The 26,145-nt window shown below is 36.0% G+C and overlaps 1 long non-coding RNA gene across 1 annotated transcript in view; it reads left to right on the top strand.

Annotated features, from left to right (window-relative positions):
- Positions 1 to 248: 248 nt before the first annotated feature.
- The window catches only part of LOC135075258 (uncharacterized), a 128,789-nt gene continuing 102,892 nt past the window's right edge, over positions 249 to 26,145 (top strand). Inside the window, exon 1 of the long non-coding RNA XR_010257989.1 lies at positions 249 to 434. This is a non-coding gene — a long non-coding RNA (uncharacterized LOC135075258). The remainder of the gene's footprint in view (positions 435 to 26,145) is intronic.

The following is a 26,145-nucleotide window of genomic DNA, read 5'->3' as shown; positions in this document are numbered from 1 at the left end:
TTCCGCTTTGAATCCTTGCCAACACGAAGTGATAATAGATTTATTCTAGTTTTGCAAACTGAAAATGCAAGGGCATAAGTGCAACGGAACCATAATAACTTCAGATAGAAGAAAGTGGGTCATACGACAGCTATTTCAAATTAAAATTACTAAACTATGCGAAAGTTTGGTTAATAAAGTTTTTCGGATACCGTGAGCCGTGTGTATTTATTTTCAGTGGGAATTTTTCAGTACCGCTCGGGGTATGTGAGGCGACAGTCGTCCCGCGCGCTGTAGACGCCTGCTGAAAACGCGAGTTCGTACGACGGTGTTCCGAAGTTTAACCAATTTGTGAATAAAGCAAAACAATTTGTGAATAAAAACTGACTTGTGAGGTTTCTATAAGTGGTTTGTGCTGGCAACGGAGCGGCGTTAAGACGGATTTTATTCTTAAGGTAATTAAAATTGTTCACCGTAAAGTTTCGCTTCGTCAGGTAACTTATTGGATGGATTTTAACGTTTTTAGCTAATGACCCATTGGATTAGTAAATTTTTCGTTACATTCCTTAATTAGGTCGTATTTTTTATGGATTACCTGTAATAAGACAATGAGTTAGTTTACGTCTTAGGCGGCAACTAATTTATGTTAGTAATTTGCTCAAACTCATTAAATTTTAAAACAATACGTACGATGAAGTTCTCAATTAAATTAATTGGAATTTATTGTATCGCTTTCAAATAACTTTCAAGATGTTTCACTTGTGGGTGAATCCGCAATAATAATATATTATTTTCTGTTTTGATTATGCTCTCACTTTTTAATTTATCCGTGTGTTATGTACCTATAAATGGGATTGGTTATATTTGTATGGAAACTAGCCTATTTCTTTGTGCAATATGTATTGGAAAGTGCTCGTTTCTATTATTATTTGCATTGTTCAAAAAGGAAGTCGTTTTATGAAAAGAAAAATTGTAAAGTACTTATAGTTTTCGCTCAAAATACGTAAAAATTATTTAGTTTAGTTTTTACTGTAATTAATGTCTCTCATAAAGGTAGCAGGAAAGCGCTGGATGCAGGCCCCTACCTACCGGGCGATGTGGAAATACTTGGGGGAGACCTGTGTTCAGCAGTAGACGTCCTGTGGCTGAGATGATGATGATGATGATGATGATGATGAATGTCTCTGTGATCAATAAATAATTCTCAAAGTTATTAACTAAATTAATAATTCTTCTTTCCATTTTTCATACGAGTACAGATACCTGTCTCTACTCCTATAAGATCTTTACGGATGTACTTGCGTAGTTACACATATGTATAGATAGGACAGGGTTTTCCAAACGGTGCGTTGCAAAACAATGGTAAATTCCCAAGGGCGTCATAGTGAAAAAAGTTTGGGAAGCCCTGGATTAGGAGGTTTCGCGAAATCTATTTTGCATTCAGTGGGTGAAACCCCAGTGATCCAGAGCTGATGCCAGCTTAGGGATATGACATAACCATACTGAGGGTTTACAATTTAAGAGTTAGGTAGGTATTAAGTCTGAAATTGTTGCTGAAATGTTCCTCTAATGGGAAAAACTACTGTAGTTAGGTACATGCTACTTTAATTATTATAGTTATTTAGAGAGCTACGAGTAATCTACTTGACACTGTAGGAGGTCCAGTATCGTACCTAATATAATGATTTTCAGTAAAATGAAGATGAACTAGAAACTACAATAGAAGTCCATTTGATTTAAGGCTGTTTCTTGTTTTTATATTCTTGCTAGTAATGTCACTGATAGCATATCAGTCAGATAAAAAATATTTTGGGATCACAGGTTTTGGATAGGGATATCTGGCTGATAAAAGGTCAAAGGTAACCTACCACTATCTGCTGGATAGTGTCATAAAATGTATAATAATGATATCAGTTAACCCTCTGAAACTTTACCTGAAAGCGAAACTGCTCTTTAGTAGTGAAACTTACTTTATCCAACAACCAGTACCATATTAAATGTTATACAAAACTAGCGGCCGTTTTACCCCCTTAAGGGGTGGAGTTTCGTAAAATCCTTTCTTAGTGGATGCCTACGTCATAACATCTTATTGCATGCCAAATTTCAGTCCGATCCGTCCAGTGATTTGGGCTGTTCGTTGATAGATCACTATGTCAGTCAGTCAGTCAGTCAGTCACCTTTGAGTTACATATACTTAGATAGATATATTTGCAACATAAAATTATGTAATTCAAAATAAAACGTCAATTAAGACTGGGTTGTTAACCGAATAACAATATTTGCCAGTGCAATGATATTTTGTGTGGGTCTGTACAGTGCACAGCACATCGGACTGTACATTCTCGTAGCAAAATCGTCTTTATTTCAACACCATAAGGTGCCAGTGTTTATTTGACCCGTACATGGACAGGGTAAATAAAGCGCTGTGTAGCTTTCATATTTAAATGAGGTACGTGAGACACACACGTCCAATCGCACATGAATTGTTAAGCGAACGCCGCTGGTATTGTTGAAAAAGTAAATTCTGTGGGACAAACATGCAAAAATACATTTTAAAGAGGGCGTCGAATGATTCGTTGACGAATTTTTAAAACCTTTGTGTTAATTCTGGAGGCATTATTTTACAATAAAATAATAGAACCAAATTCACCATTTTACTTTTAATAAATTAGAGGATCAAAGAGAGAACAAAAGTGGGCACTCTTGTACTGTACCTACAGCGTGCTAATAAATTGCAGGTAAGATCTATCTGAAGTCTAGATATCCGCAATTTTGTATATTCTTATAAGATACACCATGCAAGAATGCGTGGTAAATTCAGAGAACTACTCCTGAATTAATAATGTACTTCCTACTAGTTAGGTACTGCTATTTCTATTTATTTATATTAACCGGCAGACAGTAGTGACTGAGTTTGTTGCGGCGCTTCTTCTCAGCACTTGCCAAAATTAAATGTTGGTCTCTCACTGGTAGGGTAAAAAGATTGTGAGATATGTAGAGGCTCTTCAAGAGCAAAGTATTTGACGATTTGTAACTACTATTTCTGTACAAATAAAGAAATTTTGACTTTGACTTTCGTAACTGAGATAAATAAGTAAGTACAAAAAAAGGCGACGTTGTCTTTTACTATATTAATTAAATTTTAGATCGATGATAGGTTAAAGCGTTTCAGATCCTGTCATGGAATGCAATTCGCGTTTCAAAGCTAAATCCGTCGAAAACTGAATTGGCTTAACTGGCTTCATCTATCATCCAGCTTGTCTCATTCATTACTCATGAACATGATTTATAGATTTCATATTTTCAGGATGCATAATTGAAATGTGAATTTAGCAGACTTGATTTCTGAAGCGATGGCATACGGAATGAAACATGGCTCTCATTGTAAACATGTTAGCATTCTCAGGGTAGCATTTTGTAAATAATGAGGTGTAATGTAGGTGTAAATAATTGTAAGATTTAAGCCATTTAATATGATGTTTTTAACTCCTCCTATGTTCTTCTGATTATTTTCGTTGCGGGTGACAGTTTGACTTTTCCCCGGGAGAAACCCTACACTGGTTGGGTTTTTATTGGCGGTCAAGCTGTAGATCCTGGCTACACAGGAGTTCCAGCAGTGGGAACGAGAAGTAGGAATAGCCGTTCTCTGACTGAGATCACTATTGTCTTATTTTTTACGTCATTGCAGGATTGAATGAACATTATTATATGATATTAGATTTATGATTCCGCCTTTCAAAGGCCCGATTGTAGAAAAACATGCAAGAAATCCTGTGGAGGCTGGTGGCTGATTGCGATGGTGACCATAGCTACTACAATACGATAATACAAAGCAGAAGACGTTAAATATGTATAATGGTGAAAAAACAATAACGGAATTAATGCAAGAATATAATTTTATTCTTAACTTAACAATAATAAGTTATAATATTTTCTTTGAATCAAAATGTGTTCTGATAGGCCAGTAGAATTAAACACAAAAATTGATTAAATCGGAAATAATTCCTACAAAAGATTTTTTTGCTTTAATGGCTTCATTGGTTGCCCATTAAGACTCTCCTAAGTTTTCGACTTCGACGGAGTTGTGCTTAAGTGGTGGGGCCCCCGAAAGCGGCGTTTTTTCGGTTTTCCGGTTATACCGCGTAAAGGACTTACCCTATCTGGGTCTGGGTGTGACTATGTATAATATTTATGTATTTAAAAAAAAAAAAAACAAAAAAAAGTATATAAGTAGTATATCCGTTAAGCTAGCACCCATAACACAAGCATTAAGTTGCTTACTTTGGGGCTAGCTGGCGCTGTGTGAAAATTGTCCAAAGATTATTTATTTATTTATTATTTATTTATTATCGAAAATTGTCCAAAGATTATTTATTTATTTATTATTTATTTATTATCGAAAAGTGGTCTTCATGACGGTTAAAGGGCACTTAATCCTGCATTGAATAAGACCAAATTCATATGTTTTGGACAAACCGTTCTCGCGCTAAAGTTCGGCAAAGTAGAAAATATACGTATATTTAATGACCCTCTCCACGTCCAATGGCTTGTTACCCACATTCTTCCAAGCCTTGTAAAGATTCGCCTTAATCAGTGTAACCCTAACAAGGCTCACGAGTTTGATTCGCTTATCCTTGTTCGTCCCAGTCGTTCCTTAACTGCGGTTGCTGCACCTCTTCCTGACACTCTCCTGAACGACTCTGTGTTACCTAATGTGGCTGCCTCTCTTCCTTGTACCCTCCTGTACGATTGCATTGCTTAGCTATATGCCTGGTCCAAGGTTCGACGCCACAAAATCAACTTTGTACGCGTGAAAATAGTTTAAATACTATTTTCCGTGCTTGCAACATTTTTCTTTACTGCTTCGCCTCTATTAGTCGTAGAGTGATTGTATATATCCTATAGCCTTCCTCAATATATGAGCTATTCAACACAAAAATAATGATTTCAATCAAACTAGTAATTCTTAAGATTAGCGCGTTCAAACAAACAAACAAAAAACTCTTCAGCGTTTTAATATGAACTTGTTGTTGTTGATTTTTGGCGTCGAACCTTAGACCAGCCATACAGCTAGGCAACGTAGTCATGCAGGAGGATACAAGGAAGAGGGGCAGCCACAGTAGGTAACACAGAGTCGTTCAGGTGAGTGCCAGGAAGAGGTGCAGCAACCGCAGTTAAGGAATGGCTGGGACGAACAAGGATAGGCGCATCAAGCTCGTAAGCCTTGATAGGGTTACACTGGTTGAGGTGGCCCTTTCCAAGACTTGGAAGCCTGTGGGTAACAAACCATTGGACGTGGAGAGGGTCATTAATTATACGTATATTTTCTACTTTGCCGAGCATTAGCTCGAGAACGGTTTGTCCAAAACATATCAATTTGGTCTTATTCAATGCAGGATTAAGTGCCCTTCAACCGTTATGAAGACCACTTTTTGATAGGGTAAGTCCTTTACGCGGTATAACCGGAAAACCGAAAAAATGCCTCTTTCGGGGGCCCCCACCACTTAAGCACAACTCCGTCGAAGTCGAAAACTTAGGAGAGTCTTAATGGGCAACCAATGAAGCCATTAAAACAATAAAATCTTTTGTAGGAATTATTTCCGATTTAAAAGCTAATTCTACTGGACTATGATTTCTTATAATATTTTCTACAGTAGAAATAAGCACAAAGAAATAAATCTGCAATCCAATCAACGTAGCAATTCAAAACGGAGTAATTCGACTTAATGATGTTATTATGGTAGATTGAGAATGGTAGAATAAATCTCAACAAAGATAGGTAAAATGGCGGCAAGTCTTGTTACAAAAATGTAAAGAGTGATCTACAAAAAAGTTGCGATCTAATTTATGATAAAGTTCATTTCATGAAGTTAATAAAAGATAACAAAACGTTTTTTGATATCTTTAAAAGCGAAAGGTCACTGATTGACTGACTCAATCACTCATCACGAAATCTCAGAAACTACAAGTGCTAGGAGTCTCAAATTTTGCATGGGGGGGGGGGGGGGGGGGTTGCAATTTGCATTTTAGAATATAGGTGCTCGCTCACTAAGAACGGATTTTACGAAACTTGAGGGTATAAAACGGGATCCACGTGGACGAAGTCGCCTAAGTAGTTGTTAGGTGGTCGAGACATGACCAAAAGTGGACAGAACTGCTACCAAGCCGGTCATATTGTGATGCTTTTTTGGATTCGATTAATGTAGGTAAGTATTTCAAATCTCTACGGTGTGTTGACTAGTGATGACGAGAAAGGATTTTCTTCCCGGGTATTTTTTTCTTTATCAAGTTAACATAATATGGTCTACAACACTGTGGCCATAAAGGTACAAACACCAAGGAAGGACTATAAATAGAGTAGCATACTCGCTTGTAAGTATCGATAAAAGCTAATGTACATCGATACAAGCACTCCAACTGAGGTAAACTTCGCAAAACAATTACGTCCTTGCATCTACATCCTATAAATTATGCGGGTAACTTTTGAAAGGGCGTTCCTTTCGAAAATGAGTAATGTTATACTTAATTCTTTTACTGGCAGTTCGTACAGGTTCAAGTCACAGCAGTTCAAGCTAAATATCATGTAGCATGTAGTTATAATAGGCGCTATAATGCAAAAAAATGTATGACCTATAATATTTTTGTATACTAATTTTCGGGTATGATATCCTTTATACTTACCTAGACCTAGACTGAGTTGCACCACCTAACTTTAACCGTAACAATGATAATAACCGGTGATTTTTGTATGGAGTTTGACAGATTTTTGACGTTTGTCAAAGTTAAAGTAAGATGGTGCAACTTAGCCTTAGTATCTTTCTCACACTTTTCAAGAACAGTCAAGAACTTCTTTCATCATTCCAGTCCAATTTTTTGAAAACATTTGGAGAGAAACGATTTTAAAATTGTCAGCTTGGGGGACAATGGCCCCCATTGCCCCCTACCCCCTAGATCCGTGCCTGCTCATCCATCCATCCAGCACGTAATAATCCAGCACACGATTCGTTACGAAGTAACTTGAGATTAGACAAGGTATTCAACGAAGTTAATGAATAGCTCTTCAAATTTCTAATCTTTGACTGTCACGGGGGTTCAAGGAGATTAACTATTGTCTAGGTTTACTTGAATAGCCTAACGCTCTTTAATATCATCGAAATTAAACGTTCTGGCGTTTTTTCTTCTTCTTACTTTATCTAGAATAAAAAGTAATTGCTGATGACTCTCTGATCTTCGAAATATTGTATTGTAAGTTAGTATTTCAAAAACCTTTAATTTAGAATTTTGTGTGATTTATAAACATAATTTCAGTAAAATAACTAAAATAATATTGTATTTGTTCACCAATGAAATGAAAAATTACATTTATAATCCAATAAACGTATTTCGCTACAAGTTATTCTACTGATATAATGTTTGTCCTACGCACAATGTTAGGCATGCTCTTACAAGATTCTATCTTGTTAGTAGGTAGGTATCTCTCGTGTTTTCTATGTCCAAATTACCTATATTATTGTACTAGCGGCCGCCCGCGACTTCGTACGCGTGGATCCCTTTTTACCCCCTTCATCTATCTTACGCGGTTTAGATTTTTTCATACAAATGTTTTTTCCCGCTAACTCCCGTTACCGTGGGAATTTTGCAATATCCTGTTGTAACTAAGCTTTAAGTTTACTAAGGTACCTGCATGCCAAATTTCAAGCGTCTAATTTAAGCGGTTTAGATTTTTTATACAAAAGGTTTTTTCCGCTAATTCCCGTTCCCGTGGGAATTCCTAAGTATACTATACCTGCCCAGGAGTATGAAGAATAAATTGTACCAAGTTTCGTTAAAATCCGTCGAGTAGTTTTTGTTTCTATAAGGAACATACAGACAGACAAAAATTTTACTGATTGCATTTTTGGCATCAGTATCGATCACTAATCACCCCCTGATAGTTATTTTGAAAATATATTTTGGACCTCGTTTTACTCCATTAGGGGTGGAGTTTCGTAAAATCCGCTCTTAGCATCTATAGCGTATACAGTATATACAATTTTAAATTTCAACTCTCTTACTTTAAATACATAGGACTTTCATAATATAAATTTCCAACCCTCCTTTTATCTCCTTAGCCCCCGTAGTTGATTTCTAATGATAGATTTTTAGTATATGTACACCTCCACAATATCTAGAGATCATAGTGAGCATACATTTTAACTTTCAAGTCTCTTACTTGAAAAACTGAGGACTGCAATACAAACTTCCAACCCCTTTTTTAACTCCCATAAGGGTTGAATTTAGCAAAATTTCGTCTTAGTGACCACCTACGTTCTAAAAGGAGGTCTATTTCACTTTGATCACCTGGCTTTGATCACCCAGGTGATCAAAGTGGACTTCCAGCGACAACTTAGTGTCATTATTTATTCTGTGCCTTTGATCACCCACGGATACGATGTCCTGGGTGATCCAAGTGGATTCTAGTTACATTATTATTTTAGTGTCCTTTGATCACCTACAAACAAATTAATCACACCTCCTCTGAATAGTCACATGTCCAATTGTTGTACCTACTACATATTTTGTTTTGTAACATTTTTGATATTTTCTGAAAACCGCAATAAAAAATCTGACATGTATGTGAACACTTAGAGTATGATGTATTTATAGGTGATCAAAGGACACTAAAAAAATAATTTAACTGGAGTCCACTTTGATCATCTTGGTGATCAAAGCCAGGTGATCAAAGTGGAATAGACCATTAACCCCTATGAGAACTCTTTTGAGACTTGTAGTTTCTAACGCCCGTATTCACAAACGATGCTTGCTTAAGTGAAGCAGCAAATCGAACGCATAGCGTTGAATAGAGCTCTGTGATTGGTTCATAATATGTCACCCTGTGTGTCCACGCGCACTGTGAGACCTCATAGTAATGTTTGTGAATACGGGCGTAAGACTTCGTGATGAGTGAGTGAGTCACTTAGTCATTCAATGACCTTTCTTTCTACTAAAATTATACGTACCTATAGTAATTAATTAATTATCATTAAAATCAAATAAGTAGGTAGGAGGTACCTACCAACCTAAGTAATTAAAATAAAGACCCTACCAAAAAATTAACAAATTACATAAAGAAAATAAGAACGAAGTAATTCTTATTTTATTTAACTACAATCGCCCACGCGCCCAACCCATTCGTCCGCCGCTGAACCGCACCCTAATATTCATCTCGTTAGATGGCGGCACATAGTAAGAATTTGCAAGGAAGTTTGTAAAAAGTCACTAATTCACACCATGATTTGCTCGTTTAAACACAGTGAATGATTCAAATAGGTACATACAGTGAATGGTTCAATTGGTAGCGCATTTTCTTACATATCTTTTCAATTCCTATCATTGGAGGTCCGAAAATATTTCTCATACAATTTGATATCATAATGATCATTCTTCATAAAAAATTTAAAACCTACATATTTAAAAACATAATCATTGATATTCATAATATCACTAATCATACACTTAGTTTTTACTAATATTTGTTTTCATATATTTTTCTATACTAATGATCGAAACTCATAATCATTCGAATAAATAACTATAATATTCATAAATGTGATGTATCCTAATATTTTTTTTTCATAAATTTATTACTCATAAGTGTATTATTTATCCATATTATTGAAAATCATGATGTCTATATTCGTATTAAATCGTATTTTAACATTAAATTAATTTGAAATGGTCCAAAACAGGCAATATTTTGTACCACAAAACTAACGTGACAGAAACGAATCGCTGCAAAACCGACTCCACGTAGTCTTGTCTGCCCTACCCCTAGAGTGTAATTTAAAAGCCGGAGGCGCGGAGGGAGGGCAGCCCTCGCCCGCTGTAACGAGGCTCAGGCGCCCGGGTGAGCTGGAGCGGCTGAGGCTGGTCGCCGAGGCGCCGAAGGCGCCGATGGCGATCCAAAAAGCCGAAGCTGCGGAAGCAAGCGTGGGTGCCTGAGCCTCGTTACGCAAAGGCGGAAGGGCTGCACATCCCGCAGCGCCGGAGACGAGGAGATACCAATGCATGCTGCATGCTTGCTTTCATGCTGCATGCTCTGCATGCTTATCTACTCTATTAAATTATATATGATTTTTTTAAAGATACGAGTATGTCTGTTATAAAGTAAATTATTCTGAACAACAACATTATTAGTTGAATTATGTTCTTAGTAACAACATTATTAATTAAAACAATATGATCAATGAATGTTATGAAGAAAAAAGATCTGAAAATAAAAATTATGTATTTTAAATGGTTCTTGGTAGTAACAGTATTGATAAAAAAATTATGATTACTAACTGTTATGAGCTCCGATGGTAGTAATAAAAATGTATGAATAAAAAAAGTATGAAAAATAAAATTATGAAGAGAGATTATTATGAACACAAATCGGTAGTAAGACAAAGAATAGGATTTAGAATTTTATGTGAGCCAATATAGAACCGTAATATTTAGTTACTAATTTACTAATGCTGTCGATAGATGGCGTTTGACAGCTTTGCCTTCATGAATATTTACGAACCTCAAAAATTTTTGTCAGGCGCGAGAAGATTTTAACCAATGACGATAGATGGCGCTTTTCCACGTCTTATGAAAATCCCAAATATTTTACGGGACCCTATTTTTTTCCAAAATAAAATTTAGCCTATGTTACTCGTGAGTAATGTAGCTTTCAAATGGTGAAAGAATTTTTAAAATCGGTCCAGTAGTTTTTGAGCCTATCCATTACAACTAAACAAACAAACAAACAAACAAACAAAGTTTTCCTCTTTATAATATTAGTGTAGATCAATAACCTGTGAAAGCTCTGTTCAAATATCTACTCCGATCAATATCATGAAAATAGTGTTTTAATTACCAACTGAAATAATGATGAAGTAACGTGGCCTCCAATATTTTCGGAAGATAATTGATTGATTTAATGTTTCCAGACAGACTGTATATTTTAAACGCGTCAGTAATGACGCTATAAAACTTTTTTAGAGAGCAAAGTGTGTATTGGCAGTAGGGAAGAGTTTTGAAGATTTATTTAGCATTTCATGGATGTTATCGTGAAGCTGATTTGCAAATTTATCATTAGATTTAGATATCGATCTGTTAAATCGCCCAACTGATTGCTTTTATTTTATTTATATCGTTCGGAATTTGGATGGATCTTACACATACGACAATTTTATTGATTTTGTCAAATAATTTGATTGAGCTTAATACTTTAATTTGGGTGCTGACTCTAGTTCAATAGATTTTCTATGGCAAAAACTATGACATTATTTTTCGCCAACCCAATCGACGATCAATTTTTCCCAAAGCATCTAAAAATCTATTTTTTAGCTAAAGGGTTTAAATGAAATGTGTTTTAGAAAAGTCGTGCATAGTTTTCTTGCCATATTTTTCCACATCCATTATTTCCATATTCAAGTTGTTAATAAGAAAATCTTGACCTTCCTTCACTGGTTGGGTTTTTATTGGCGGTTAAGCTGTATGCAGATCCTGGCTACACATGAGTTGAGCGGTGCGAACAAGAGTTTAATAAGAAAATATCCAATAGTTAACGGAATGGAGGAAGGAGTTTAAAAGGTAATTCAGTTCCCCGGTACCTACATCAAATTGGTCAATTTTCAATTTGGGCTGCGGAACCCCAATATTGCTTCTATTATACGCCAGTTAAGATGAACTGGTAGATGTAGGATGTTTGTCGTAAAGTTCATTGTCAGGCTGAATATAAACAATCATAATATTTGATAATGCGTAAAAATAGGTCACGCAAATTATGATAAAACTTTTTGAAATTGGATTTTAGAGCCTCGTTTACCACCTCTGTTTACTCATTGATTAAGTACGTACTAGGAAGTAACCATGTACTTCAGTACTTAATATAGTCAGTTTTGACATACTGAAACTGTTAATGTGCCAGTTATACCAGGAGTTATTCTCGGATAAAAGTTTGGTCGAATCGGGCCTTAGGTAGGTCCTACCTACCTACCTTACGTGAGGTCCTGTCCACTAGCCTAGAATATTAAGAATACCTCTTCTTCTCTATTTCTCCATTTCATTTATTTCTTAGATAATTGATGAAATGCTGTAATTAACTGTATAAGTACTTACGTTCTCCTATGATATAAAATATCTAAGTAGATATTGTATAAAATTTATGATTTGTTATGATGATCCAGATAGTTATTTATTTGTTGTTGTATAAGCAAGGCCTTTACAACGGTATTATTACGATTATTGTTTAGAAACGCGTTACTAACGATAACTTGGAAAATAATAAGGCAATCAATATCGCTCATTAATATGGCCGAAGGACGGCTGTAATGAGTGCTTAGTCATACGCTTATTTTAAAGTTAAGTATCTATGGTAAATGTACGAATGGTCCGTTATCGGTAATGTTTCCTGTAAAGTCCTCCAATATTACCATTGAATGGGAACGTTCTGGCTAAACGGGACTATTCCCACCTATCGTTCCCACCGCTGCAACTACTGTGTAGCCAGGATCTACAACTTGACCGCCAATAAAAATGCAGCAGTGAAGGTCAAGTTTGTCCCGGGCAGAGTTAAACTGTCATTGGACCCGCAACGAAATTAATTAGAAGAACATAGGAGGAGTTCGAAGTTAAGGTTAACTTCGTACGTTCTGAGTTCTGACTAAGTAGGTATCCATTGTTCCATCAGGAGTAGAACCAGTCACTCTACTAGTATAGTAACTGACATAGTAGTATGTAGTCGGTATGCAACCACATAGGCAATATTTTAGGCCATGCGACTTTGAATACTGAAGACAGTATACAGTGGTACAGTCAGCGTGAAATAGTTCGTGACACCCAGAGTAGCCAAAAAATTCTCAACACGTCTTTGTTACAATTGGAATAAAGTGTGTTGTCTAATTTTTGGCCACTTTGGGCGTCACAAACTATTTGACGCTGACTGTACCCAAACTAATAGATTAACCTGACACGAGAGTAATGCGAACGTTCGCCTCGAAGCCAAATTACAGACCTGAATATTCATACAGAAATCTCGCATTCTTCTAAACTTCGTAAAGTTTTCTTCCCGCACAGTACAAACATTTGTGTGCATGAACATAATAGGTATTTGTTTGTATTGGACTGGGTGTTTTCTATGTATAATAAGTATGTATTTACAAAAAAAGTATTTAAGTAACTATGTTTATATTTGTCTAGTACCCATAGTACAAGCTTTGCTTAGTTTGGGACTAGAAGCGCAGTGTAAAATGTCCAAGGATATTTATTTATTTATAAACTTTACTGAAATGACACCAACGAACTTTCTGTTAAAGCATTAGCTCGTTTCTTCCCTCAGGGCTTAACGGTCGACGGGAGGGCGAAGTAAACCAGCCGAGTAGCAAATTAAACTATCAAAGAAACTGCTAAACAACTCAAGTATACTTGAAGTCTTATGGTAAATTCAAATGACTCTACCAACACAGTTTACGTTTAGTAAATCGGAGGTGGAATGCATAGCATTATTTTGTTCAGGCAAACAATAATACCTAATTGGAAAAAAGGTTCCTACGTAAGTAAGCTTAGTAATAATAATTAGAATGTGTCTAGTAGACTTGTGTAGACTTTAGTTATAATATTCAATAATTAATTTTTATTCAAGCAATTTAGGTTCATAAACATTTACATTCATAATGGAAAAGATGAATTTTTTTATGCTTATTAAACTAATGCCCTTTTGACTGGTAGGTTATTTAATGTTGTCTTGTATCCGTATTTCATGCACAGCGACATTTAGTGGCATATGCCAAGCGGATGCTAATAAAATTACCCTCAGCATAGCGTGCAATTTAGGGGACGCCCGTACGTGTGGTGTGGAATATTCATTACTCGTGTATAAAGCTTACATTTACCCCAAAAAACTTGATTAGATGCTGTGTCAAACATGCTTTTGGAATTTGAGTCTCTACGGACTTTCGTTCTACTAATTATGGATGACGGTTCTTGTATTTTTACTACATAATGACAACAAATGAAAACAATTTCGTAATCAATGATCAAAATTATGTAAACTTATGCAAAATTACCGCGAAATATGTAAGTACAACTACAACACAAAAACCGAAACATTTCGCTGCTATTTCAACTGTTTTCACTTCTAAAATGAAATAAGTTGAAAGTTGAACATTTTAATAACTTCATGACTGAACTGCGAACTTAAAATTCCACTTTCATAAAACGGCATAACATTTTCAATTTATTCAGTTGTTTTCAGCAAAAATCGCCTCTAGTAGACTGGATTTATCGTGAAAAATAGGCCCGTTTTACTTTGTAACACGAAATCGCTATTACCTTTTCATGCCATTGAATTAGGCGTACCTATTTGTCCTTGATCGAAGTGTTAATGTAAGTTGCCCTGGGAAAGGTCTTTCAAAGCTGGATTTACAGGGACAGACTTAATTGTTGTTGAAAATAGCAACTAGGTAAAAACCTAGTTTTGTTTTTAAAGTGTATTTAAAAAGCAGCAGAGTCTGAGGGATACCTACGTAATATGTATTTTATTAATTTATTAGGAAAAAATACAGCATAATAACACAGGTAGCATATAAAAAATTAGTCTTAGGTACAGAATCCTGGGAGTTTTCACTGCTAATTTAAAATTGAAAAGACAGATTAATGCAATACTTACAGCTAACTAAACATTTTTTTTTTATTTCGCGTTTAGTCTCGCTCCAAGTCTTGCAAGTTTGAAAGTTTGCTTGACAAAAAAATGCGCATCTTTCATTAATAAGGTGTATTAATACACATTTTATGCCTTTAATAGGCCACGGAACTGCACAGGCTTCTCGTGAAACATGTCGATGTGACCTTAATCATTTGATTTCCAATCTGTTATTAAATGTAGCAACTGTTATACCTTGTCTCCCAAGTTTTGTCTTGCGGTGTAGCTTAAAGACTTTTCGTACTAAATATTATTATTTGGCATGGTTACATTAATCACGCCTCTTTTCTACCACGAAGGTTACGCGTGCGAAAAGACGCGGAAAAAGATGGGGATTTTTCTTTACAAATAGAGCTGTCTCTATTATAGTACAATATTTGTACAGTGACGGAAGTTTCAGTCTTGAGTGAGATGTATACAGTGGCCTAACAAATGACACCCATTTTTTGTACAAACAAAGCCTAAAATGATCAAGACAAGTTATTTAAAAAAAATATGTTACCGAATACAGTCTGAAATACGTTTTGTTCGCGTTACGAAACTTTACCGGTTTTTTCACGTGTGCGTATACTGGGATTATGTCGAAAGCCGATTAAAGGAAAGTCGAACGTGTTATTTTAATTACTAGATGACCTGACGTTAGTTATCCTGTCAATTTTGTATCTAGTTCAAAAATGCAACCTAAGCTATCCTGAAGTTTTTCATTATGAATAAATCATTATAGCCTTTTAAATGCCTAATTTTTATGGGTCATCATGGCTGTTAAAGTCGATTGAATATTAATTAACAAAATTTTGAAACTATGTACCAAACTTTTTTCTTTTCAGTTTTAAAAACTTACAGTTCATTTTGTAAATTGTCGGATTTCTTTGAATTATTTCAGTTTACTTATTACCTGCGTATTTTTGTTACCAATAAAGTAATCCATTTGTTTCCCTTAGTCCAGGTGGTGTAAACCCACTGCGGCCTTGGCTTTTGACATCGATACCATACTACACGTATTGTACTTGTACAGTCAACATTTGACTATACATTTGTTGGAAATTCACCCCTATTATAACTCTTTAAGGCTAAGCTCGCATGGGTGACTTTGTCGACACTATATTTTTCTCTTTTACACTTTTATAAAGAGAAAAAGAGAGACAACGTAGTCTTATCTATGGAGAGACATACTGTGACAAAAGTCATCCGTGCGCGCGCGCCTTAAGTAAGGTTCCACAATGTTTACTTTTATATGTATAATTCCAATAATATATATGTCTAATATATATAATATAATGTCTGTAATTCCAAGCTTCAATACAGCTCAGGCATCAAAGATGGCGATTATAAATTCATTTTCTAATTTCATGAAGGCTAAATACCTTTACGGGCTTTTCTTTCGGTCATAAAAGAGATTTAAGGCTTTAAACATGATGAGCTGTATTTTCATTAAGTACTTATTATATTTTATTATGTTTGTTTAGTATACCGCAATGGATTAGGCATAAACATTTTATGGACATAAAAACTTTTAATACTTAAATCTTGCTTTCTTCTGCGTAATAATGAATTTGCTACTTACTTGCTATAGAGTATTTTAATAATACATATAATAATCCCGAAAGTTTGTATTCACTTTTTCATGCAAAACCTATTGGACGGAATTTTACTAAATTTTAAAATGAATTAACTTACCTTTAACAGCTATTTACAAATTTATTTATTGTTCACTAGCGGCCGCCCGCGACTTCGTACGCGTGGATCCCGTTTTACCCCCTTCATCTATCTTACGCGGTTTAGATTTTTTCATACAAATGTTTTTTCCCGCTAACTCCCGTTCCCGTTGGAATTTCGCAATATCCTGTTTAACTAAGCTTTAAGTTTACTAAGGGACCTGCATGCCAAATTTCAAGCGTCTAACTTAAGCGGTTTAGATTTTTCATACAAAAGGATTTTCCCGGTAATTCCTGTTCCTGTGGGAATTTCGGGAATTCCTTTCTTAGTGCACCTCTACGGTACCTAAGCTACGTCCCTTATAAATTTCAAGTGCCTACGTTTAGCCGTTTAGGCTGTGCGTGGGTATGTCAGTGAGTCAGTCATACAAAAGGAATTTCCCGCTAATTCCAGTTCCCGTGGGAATTTTCCAATATCCGGTTGTAACTAAGCTTTAAGTTTACTAAGGTACCTGCATGCCAAATTTTAAGCGTCTAACTTACGCGGTTTAGATTTTTTCATACAAATGTTTTTTCCCGCTAACTCCCGTTCCCGTGAGAATTTTGCAATATCCTGTTGTAACTAAGCTTTAAATTTACTAAGGTACCTGCATGCCAAATTTCAAGCGTCTATCTTACGTGGCTTAGATTTTTTCATACAAATGTTTTTTCTCGCTAATTGCCGTTCCCGTAGGAATTTTGCAATATCCTGTTATAACTAAGCTTTAAGTTTACTAAGGTACCTGCTTGCCAAATTTCAAGCGTCTAACTTAAGCGGTTTAGATTTTTCATACAAAAGGATTTTCCCGCTAATGCCCGTTCCCGTGGGAATTCCTAAGTATCCTATAACCTGCCCAGGAGTATGAAGAATAATTGTACCAAGTTTCGTTAAAATCCGTCGAGTAGTTTTTGTTTCTATAAGGAACATACAGACAGACAGACAGACAGACAGACAGACAGACAGACAGACAGACAAAAATTTTACTGATTTCATTTTTGGCATCAGTATCGATCACTAATCACCCCCTGATAGTTATTTTGAAAATATATTTCATGTACAGAATTGACCTCTCTACAGATTTATTATAAGTATAGATTGCGTAGGTATCGGCACCTTATCTGTAGGTATATTAATTCACCAGTAATTGGTAACCTTTATTTGCTAGATATGTGTCAGATAACTATCTGAAACCTTAATTAGGAACCGTTGAAAATAGCCCTGATTAACACTCATCTCATAACTGAACAAATAAGAGGGCCAGAGTGTTTTGTTTCAACATCATACGGAAATCCTTTTGAAGTGACTGTTTACGGTTTCATTAAAACGTCAAAAGTTTCGTTTAACCGCGCGGGATCAGAAGTTTCGCGTCAAATAAAATTTGGCCTTTTGAAACGAGCAACTTTTTATACCATAGGATGTTTTGCGCATACCTACGTAATGTGGGCTGAGTTAACCAGTTTTCAGTTGACTCGAATTACACTAACGACCAATAGAGACCGCAATTTATGTCAATTTTTTACCTTATGGCCTCACACTATAGAAGAAAAATTCTGCTTACCACTTTTTAATTGCTTTCAATTTATTGAATTCAATAAGTTCACCCTTAAAAGTATTGTGCTCAAGGTACACAATGGCCCGGCAATTCCTCATTTAGCGACATAAATCTTCATGAAATGTCAACACCTGTGTCATGCAATCATGAGGTACTGCTGAGCGCAATCTCATCTCATCTGATGGTGTCGCCCGGTATAGTCAAACAATGCCCTTAGCAATATAATGTAGACATACAAGTAATGTAGCACTGGACTAACTTTTGCCCACGGCTATGTCCTAGAAAGTCTGAAAAGCTTCGTTTGTTCAAAAACCCTACTAATAAAACATAAGAGTACACGTGCGTTGAACCCTAGTTTAAAGTGACGTTAGTACAAAGATGTATCATTATAAAAATTTATTCAGATAATTATTACCAAAAGCATAATAATGAGTTTTCAAATCGCCATTTTTCAAAAAAAAATCTCGTGCTTTAGAGTATCTAGTAATAGCAAAGTCAACTCTCTCTTTTTTATTCTTATGAGTTTTTATCCGATACTTTTTACTTTAGCTGGACTTTTTGGCTGAACTTTGTTATGTACAAACTTTTATAGGGGTCTATAATGACTTGAGCATTAGGGGCACATGTGTGCAGAAAATGTAGTGAAATTTGCGGACTAAACAAATAATGATGTGAGTGAGCCATAACGAGTAAACCATTGATAGATTATAAAAGAAAATCTTATGTAACTAAACCACCTACATGCTTGCATCAAACCGTTTTCATAGGTTTTCAAGTTTCGATAATATTGCTTCACTCAACTTTTGAAAATGAAATTGTTTTTCTTCAATATTTCACTAACTTTCTAACTTGTGTTCTATTAAAGAGTTACACCATATTCATAGATCAGCATTATGAAAGAAACTTAGTAATCCTGTGATTTTATCTATTAATTTATGTGTTGGTTTTATTATCTTACTAGCTTTCCGCCCGCGGCTTCGCCCGCGTGGAATTTTGTCTGTCACAGAAAAACTTTATCGCGCGCGTCCCTGTTTCAAAAACCGGGATAAAAACTATCCTATGTTCTTTCCCGGGACTCAAACTATCTCTATGCCAAATTTCATCAAAATCGGTTGCGAGGTTTAAGCGGGAAAGCGTAACAGACAGACAGACAGACAGAGTTACTTTCGCATTTATAATATTAGTTGGGATGATTTTTCTATCTAGTTTGTTATAAAATCAATATTAATGTGCCCAGTTTCGTAAATATTTTGCTGGTTATCTGGCAGTCTATAAATAATGATTTCTTGCTTCATAGAGCACGTTAAGTCGACTGTCCAATATTAAGCCATGTCGTCCGACTGGCAGGGAGAATCCATATAACCCCAGGGAAGAAGAAAAACACAAAATCTATATCTAAATGTAATTGGAAACAACAAAAGATAAACGACATTTGTCCATTTCCTCCACGACAAAAGATATATCTCCAATTAAGGGTCACAATCAAGGAGCTTCCTGTATCCGTTACCACAAATATATTGTTATTGTCTTTATAAGCAATTGAAAGATTTTATTTTATCTGCGAAAATCGTGTAATGTGTCAATGACTGAAAGAGTAATCTTAGGGCTTTTTTGAGTTACGTACTATAAGTATTTTTGAAGTTGAAGTTCTTTCTGGTTTTTGAAATAATCTAGTTAGTAGTGTTATGTCGACTAAATAGAAATTACAGGTACACACATGTAAGTGTAATTAAAACTATTGTTTTTCCCTTGTCGAGAATGTTTTAGTTAGTGCATTAAGTTCGCCTTATGTTCGAATTTATTTGGAATTAAAGTTTAAATAAACAAAACACTCTACCCTGTCCTTGAATCGGGGTTCTAAGGTTCATCGCACATAGGTATAGTGTATTTGCCCCCATCGGTATTCTTCTTCTTGTCGTGTCGACAACTAACAAACCTATACAGTGTCAGCCCAAAACTCCGCTACAACCCGTAATTTTATTGGGTATTGAAACTCTTAAGGGAAAAGCCACACGGTGAGGTGCGGTCGCGGCGAGGCGCCGGGGCGTTGCCGCTGCGGCGTCCTGCATATAAAAATCAATGATATGCCAGACAGTGCGTTCCGGCACCGCACCGCAAGCACACCATACTTCGATTGAGCGAGACGGTGCCGTTGCGGCGCCGTATACCACCATGCGGCAAAATGGTTGCGGTGCGGCGCCGCACCGCACCGTGAGGCATCTCTCTAAGTCCGACGTAGTCTGATACATGATTCACTAGACGGCTGTCAACTGAAGACGTAGGTATGCGAATTAATCGAATCAAAATTGATTACGAAACAGCTTGCTGCGACGAACCAAAGATTACATGCGCGGAGTCGAAAATATCAACTGTCGTGTATGTTTAATTCAAATGTAGCAAATAAAGATCCAATTTTACAGTTTTATCTAACAGATCTAGCGGACAGAGCTCCACTGAATTATTTAAATGGTCTCTACAATTCGCGATACAAACGATTTTATACTTTCGCCTCTATGTGTAACGAAATAAGGAACGTTTAGTTTTAGATTTGGCGTTACATATTTTAGGTGGCCCCTTTCTCCAATAGTAGGTTGTACAAAAGGCCATGAAAAATGTATGGAGGCCTCGGCAGTGGCCTAGACGGGCGCCTATTGTTAGCCATTATTGACTTACTATTGACAACCTTAGAATGGAGACGGAGTCACCTGACGTTCTTGTATTATACCGTTTAAGTGGTGGGTAATTTAATGTATCGCTTATTTACCAAAGAGCTGAAAATGTCACTTATTACGGCTTCATTTTTATACATCAAGATACGCACTAATGGTGAGTTTTAAAGGTTATGGGAATATTGGTCGATTTAGTCTTGTCACAAAAGTCGTTACTGTGTTTTTGCGTTTGAAGATTAACGAGAATGATAACATGAAGTAGGTAAGCTCAAAATATCTTTCATGCTTATTACATCCAATACAGGAACCTTTTGGGCTACATCTCACCTGATTGAAAGTGATGATCAGGCCGATGTTAGAAGGTGAATTGCCAGAGTCTATTTGCACGAACTAGAATGTAGGGTTTGTAAGGGACACTAAATTCGATGGACTCAGTCTCATTGCAGGTTAGTACGCTCAATAGTATCCAATTAGTATGCATTGTGCGTCGCCCCGACTCCGTCCAACTTTGGCTACAATTTGGCACGGACGGTCGTTCAGGATTATCGAATGGACTTGGCCCAGATAAAAAGTTTTTAGACATGTTAAAAGTGCTCGGAACTCAGCAGATTTGATTATGATTGATGTTTAAATATACGCGAGTTGAATACCAATGAAGGAAAAAACAAAATTTCCATTGCGTTAGCCTGCTGCTGGAATGTTGTTTCATTCGTGCTTTTTTTTTTCATTTATTTACCAAATAAAAAGAATTACAGACAAAATTTGTTTTGATTAAAAAGCTATTTGGATTTATTCATTAACTACAATCAAATCTTTCCTTTTTATACGATTAGTATAGACTATCGCTCATATTCACAAAAATTACTATGAGGTCTCACAGTGCGCGTGGACGCACACGGTTACATACGAACCAATCACTGAGCTCTATTCAACGCTGTGCGTTCGATTTGCTACTTCACATCACACATCAATAAGCAAGCATCGTTTGTGAATAGGTACGGGCGTAATTAATTTAATTGTCACATCTGACATCTGACTACGAGTAATAATATGACGTATGATGATATTTCGTACAAAGTTACTCGTAGGTTACAGTTAGTAGGTATATTGAAATAGATAGCAAAGAAAATATTAGCTTTTGGGGCTATTTACTTAAAAACTAATGAAACTTAAACAAGACTAAAATATTCACAACAATATCAATACAACAAGTGATTTAGAATTCACAATAATTTTACATTTCGTAGTAATTTCGTAGTCAATAGCGATACCGTAGCGATGCTAAGGTCTGTCTTCAAATGAAATGCTACGAAACTTCGTAGCGAAGCTTTTGTATGTGAGACGTTAGTTCTCGTAAATTAAATTTCATATACGAGTACCTATGTTACATTTATTTTGTTATATGAGTTACGTGACTTACTTATAAATGTTTGTGAGTGAGCATCTTTACTAAGTGTTAAGTGCAAGAGAAATCAATAGATGAATTATTTTTCAAGCTCAATTATGAATAGAAATAATTAATCCACTGCGCGTAATATGCCTTTTATAAAGAGTTAGAATAGTGAATTTGTGCAATAGTCAATTTGTAAAGGTGAATTCATTTGATGACTTTTTGTAGTTGGTGAGTTCTTGCTTTCTTCAATGACATTCTCGTTGCGAACGTGTTGGTATGAATTGTTCAAGTCAGTGACCAGCTTAAAGATGAGTATAGACTATGTATTTTTATGTAATGTAACATTCTTACGAATGGTACTATACAGGTGAAATGTTACGACGTTTGGCTCGAGAAAGAGTGACCAGACACTGACCCTAGAACATTTCATAGAGCGGCTGTTGTTCTGTTATAAGTAAATGCACTAGTGTATACTCACGTTTACAAATAATTAATCGTGTAGGTTAAGTGAGGTCGCTTGTTATTTTGGCACGTCGAAGGTGAAGTACCTACCTACATTCCTTAAACGTAAAATGGAGGATCATGAACCTTATGTGTTCTATAATAAGGAGCACAGAGTTTCTGCAGCTGTGCAAATGTGGTGTTCGCGTGATCAACAACTGTTGAGTTGAGGTTATCGCGCATTACATCTCAGTCGTTTTAATAAAACGTAATTAGTGACTTATTGGGAAAGGCGACGAAGTGTGCAGTACTGTCAATAGGACCATAATCTCATGTAACTTTAAACTATCTATTCCACTTTGATCATCTGGATTTCATCACCCAGGTGTTAAAGTGGATCAAAGGACACCAAATTATCGCCTGGAGTCCACTTTGATCACATGGGTGATCACATCCAGGTGATCAAAGTGGAATAGATAATTAAAACGAAGTGGTTTACTATTCGTCAAGGGTATCTGTTACAACTATTTACAATTTTATGTTTAAGTACAAAATATGTTGAGATAAGTAACTTTAAAATATATCATACATTGACTAATACATTCGGATTCCTAGTAAAGAACTTTAGAAAAGGTATGTTTAAACCGCTTATCTAAATCCTGTGCCATTTGCCAAAAATAACTTGACCATCTTTTAGGATTCCCGGCAAAGTACAGACAGTATTTCAAGCTAAGCACCGTTGCATCTTAATCAATTGTAATAGATGCTATTTTTCAACAAAAATGTAAGTAGGTATATTTGCTGTCGACTGAACCTACTTAAGTCGAGGATATTTTTAAACCGCTTACCGAAAATGCAAAATATGAATGGAACATTTTTCATAGGGATATTACATAGTTACGCTCGTATTCACAAACATTACTATGAGGTCTCAGTGCGCGTGGACGCACAAGGCTGACACACGAACCAATCACAGAGCTCCAAATGTTGTGCGTTCAATTTGCTGCTTCACTTAAGCAAGCATCGTTTGTGAATACGGGCGTTTGTGTACACACATAAGTAAAGCTCACTCGCCTTCGTGAGTTGCATGAACTATACATAGTAAAGTCAGATCGTGGAATGTTACGTCACAAATTGCCCGTTTGGCTGACCTTGCTTGCCGATTCCGTATTCTTAGATTTTTAAGCTCATTTTTATGGTGATTTACGGCCATACCTGGGAGTTATACGATGCTCACACAAAGTTGAAGGTTGTTTTTGAAGTAGCACCCGAAGTAAAAGTTAGTAGTAATAAATAAGCTTTTAAACAGGGTTAAGCTTTACTAAAGCTATATGGGTTCTTGCAATATTCAAGACAGCATATGATAGACTTTATCATTTGCTTTTGTAATGTGTTCTCTATAAAACTTGATAATGATCGGGGTAGAATCGCTACAATTACTTATTTGTGGAAATATTAGAGACTTCCAGATTCATCATCATCACTCCAAGCATTGCTGTGGCCTTAGGCACACAGACTAGTAATGATGATGATGATGACGACGTATCAGGACAGCAAAATGAGCCTGGGTCAGCTTTATTTGGGTATAGGAACTTAAATCTAAAAGAAAGACACTTTCCCATCACTAGAGTTACGTTCAGAACCTTATAGATTCTAATCATTTTGCTTGTCTGATAAAAAATTCATGATATTTTTCCAATCTTCTTGTTGTGTCGACAACAAACCTACACAGTGTCAGCCCAAAGCTCAGCTACAAGAGTGGCGTTGTCAGTAAGTAGCCTTAATTAAATCTTCCTGCGTGTATTTTTCCAATTTTACTCAATCTTCATTTGAAGCTTAAGTGACGTGCATTGACTAGAACAGGCCTATTTTGTTATTTTCCCTTTGGGCTGAGCTCCGGAGTCTACGTGATCATAATATTCAGTTAGGACGAAATCGTGCTACCAATTTCATCATACGAACGAAGACTAACTAAATCTTTTAATACTTACTGTGGTAGGTATCTAGGGTATAGGTAGAGTGGCTCGATGGGCTTAAATGCCTAAATTATTTACAACTAACTTTTGCCCGAGGCTTTGCCCGCGTGAAATTCAGTTTAAATATATCAGAAATCAGTATAAATTATTATGTCTGTATGTTATTCTGATTTATCTATACTTATAATAAATCTGTAGAGAGGTCAATTCTGTACATGAAATATATTTTCAAAATAACTATCAGGGGGTGATTAGTGATCGATACTCATGCCAAAAATGCAATCAGTAAAATTTTTGTCTGTCTGTCTGTCTGACTGTCTGTCTGTCTGTCTGTCTTCTGTTCTATAAGGAACATACAGACGTATGTTCCTTATAGAAACAAAAACTACTCGGCGGATTTTAACGAAATTTGGTACAATTATTCTTCATACTCCTGGGCAGGTTATAGTATACTTAGGAATACCCACGGGAACGGGAATTAGCGGGAAAATCCTTTTGTATGAAAAATCTAAACCGCTTAAGTTAGACGCTTGAAATTTGGCATGCAGGTACCTGAGTCAACTTAAAGCTTAGTTACAACAGGATATTGCAAAATTCCCACGGGAACGGGAGTTAGCGGGGAAATCCTTTTGTATGAAAAATCTAAACCGCGTAAGATAGATGTAGGGGGTAAAACGGGATCCACGCGTACGAAGTCGCGGGCGGCCGCTAGTAAACAATAAACTTTATTTCATCAAATCCGCTTGGTACCTAGTTTTTTGTGAAAGATGAATCCATACTCAGTCACAAACATTCTAGTCCAGTCATTTAAGCTTAAATTAGGTAAGAATCTTGGAATTCGAGATACCCAGCTGTAAGTCTGTAAATACTTGTTGTATATTGACACCCTAAAAGTTGTCTCAAAACCTACATATGGTAGGGTGTAAGCAACTATTAAATTTTAAGGTCAAAGGTCACAAAAATCGGTTTTTTGCGCTTTTTTTGGAAATATCTCATTTCCTATGGGTTTTTTGCTATTTGTATTTATTATCAATATTGTAGAATACTAAATTCTCTACAAATTTTGTTTAAAAAAAATTTTTATACGGTGAACCGTTTTCGAGATAGAGGGCGGAGAGCGCGCGGTCACTGCATCACTTCAGGTCAACTTAAGTGGTTTAGGTTTTTCATACAAAAGGATTTTCCCGCTAATTCCCGTGGGAATTTCGGTAATTACTTGTTGTAAATAAGCTTTAAGTTTACTAAGGTACCTACATGCCAAATTTCAAGCGTCTAACTTCCGTTAAGCGTTTAGATTTTTCATACAAAAGGATTTTCCCGCTAATTCCTGTTCCCGTGGGAATTCCTAAGTAAACTATAACCTGCCCAGGTGTATGAAGAATAATTGTACCAAGTTTCGTTAAAATCCGTCGAGTAGTTTTTGTTTCTATAAGGAACATACAGACGGACAGACAGACACAAAAATTTTACTGATTGCATTTTTGGCATCAGTATCGATCACTAATCACCCCCTGATAGTTATTTTGAAAATATATTTCATGTATAGAATTCTGTCCGTCTGTATGTTCCTTATAGAAACAAAAACTACTCGACGGATTTTAACGAAACTTGGTACAATTATTCTTCATACACCTGGGCAGGTTATAGTATACTTAGGAATTCCCACGGGAACAGGAATTAGCGGGAAAATCCTTGTGTATGAAAAATCTAAACGCATAACGGAAGTTAGA

The sequence above is a fragment of the Ostrinia nubilalis genome, chromosome 10 (genome assembly GCF_963855985.1).
Source record: "Ostrinia nubilalis chromosome 10, ilOstNubi1.1, whole genome shotgun sequence".
In the NCBI taxonomy this organism is placed as follows: domain Eukaryota; kingdom Metazoa; phylum Arthropoda; class Insecta; order Lepidoptera; family Crambidae; genus Ostrinia; species Ostrinia nubilalis.
Note: the sequence above shows the minus strand (reverse complement) of the source record. Positions and strands in the feature narration are given on the sequence as shown.